This window comes from Lycium ferocissimum, chromosome 2 (assembly GCF_029784015.1).
Source record: "Lycium ferocissimum isolate CSIRO_LF1 chromosome 2, AGI_CSIRO_Lferr_CH_V1, whole genome shotgun sequence".
In the NCBI taxonomy this organism is placed as follows: Eukaryota; Viridiplantae; Streptophyta; class Magnoliopsida; order Solanales; family Solanaceae; genus Lycium; species Lycium ferocissimum.
In genome coordinates this window covers 27,276,926-27,279,121 of record NC_081343.1, presented here as the reverse complement: position 1 = coordinate 27,279,121, position 2,196 = coordinate 27,276,926, and positions in this window count along the sequence as shown.

Genomic DNA, 2,196 nt, shown 5'->3' with positions numbered 1-2,196 from the left:
TCGAAAATTTGGAAAAAGTTGGCGGAAATTTGAAATTACGGGTCAACTTTGGAGGGGTATATCTCCAGGTATATTAGGAGTTTTAAGGTGTTTCAAAAGTCTAAAATGAATTTCGTCGAGTCTAGTTTCCAACGCAACAAACTGCTCATCGATACAATCATGGAGTAGAGAATTATGGACTTTACAATTTAGGCGGGTAGAGCAGGGCGTGCTGCTACAGTGCTGCCGACTTTGGCACACTATATAAGGGTTAAAACCCCTCTTTTTTTGTCATAATAATCCCCCAAATGTTCTAAAGATATCAGACACCATATGAGAGCATGCACACAACACAAAAGTGAGGATTTTGAGAGATTTCAAGTGACGGAGTGTTAATCGAGGTCCAGGTAACGTGTAGTCGCGATTATAGTTTTGTCTTGCGTTGGAATTGTCTTGGATTCAAAGTAAATATTGAAGATATTGCTGCTCCAGTAAGAATAAGGTATGAATCTCTCCTTATTAATAGTAATTTCAGTTTGTTTACAGAGATAAAGCTATTCAATAGTCGTATAACAAGTTAGTTAGTTGAAAAACTTGGAAAAACATCTGCGTGGGATATTTTATGGAGCCCATTGGTGTTGATAATGTTTTTGTGATGTTGGTATTGTTGTTGTTTTTGTTGGTTGTTGATATTATGGTTTCAGGCTAGGCATATAAACAGGGGAGATGCTGCCCGAATTTCGGCAGATTCTAAATGAATTTAAATTGAGGGTTTAAGATGAGTGTTTGAAGATGAGCCTAACAATAGTATGAATGGTCGTATATGTAGATTACGAGGTTACGAATGATCTTAAGTGAATTGCAAGACAGAAAGTAAGATGGAAGTCGAGAAATTATCTTCCAGGTATGTTAAGGCTAGTCCCTTTCTTTAAAAGGCATGATTCCTATGTTATGATTCCATAACCTTCTTACTTCCTAAATTTAGGAGATGAACCTGATGATGATAATCTTAATTCTAGAAATTTCAAAGTTTATGATTGTAATGCTATTATGAGATTATTGAGCTTATTTCATGATTATCTCGATTTTATTCATTGTTGTTGATCTCACCTTATAATAATTATTCCTTCAAAGTGAGATATAGCGATGATGATTGCTCAATAATATAAATCGGAGGTTACCGACCTTACGTCACTCTGATAGAGTCGTAGCTTTTACTTGGCTCTCATGCATGCTTTATATATATATATATATATATATATGTATGTATGTATTTTCTCATACCGAGCTACACTATAGTCGGCCGGGTACGGCAACTATTGTGTACACTACTGCAGTGGGCATGTTATGATATTGCCCCGGACGCGGGAGGCCAGGACGCGGGCTAATGATAATAACACCGAGCCTTAATGGCCGGGCATGATACTATATATATGACACCGAGCCTTAATGGCCGGGCATGGTGCTATATATATATATATATATAAATGTTTTTTTTAAAGGCTAAGCATGCCTGACACCCTCCTTATGAGGCATCCAGATGTACAGGTTATCTCTCTTATTCCATGTTACATTTCATATCTATATTATGTTGTTATTCATGCCTTACATACTCAATACATTATTTGTACTGACGTCCCTTCTCATGGACGCTGTGCTCATGCCCGCAGGTAGGCAAGGAGACGGATCAGACCCGTAGGTGTTCTATCAGCGGATTCTCAAGAACACTCCACTTACTTCGGAGCTACAGTCTATTTGGTATTGGTCCTTATGATCATTTGCATTCTATGTAGAGGCTTGTAGACGTATGTGTACAGTTAGATATTTTATAGCTCCACCGGTTCATATTATTGTATAATATATTGGTGGCCTTGTCGGCCTTATTTTGAGCTCTTGATGCTTTCTTGTTAGCCTTGCTTTATGATATACATTATGTTGTGGCGACCTTGTCGGTCCGCATATGTACATATGTGCTGAATGATTGAATATTCCTATGTTGGGCCTTTTTTGCGTGCAGGTGTTCTTTGAGTTATGATTTATAATGTTCAAAGTAACTGATAAGTCAGGTGGTTCCCGGTCTACGGGTCGGAGCCCGTCATACTCCTCGTAGGGGTGTGACACTTGTATGCCTTTTCCCTTGTCTGCTATCTGTGACCCTGTTGGTCTCATGCTGTCGAATTAGAAATCATATGATTAGTTAACATTGATTTTTAATCT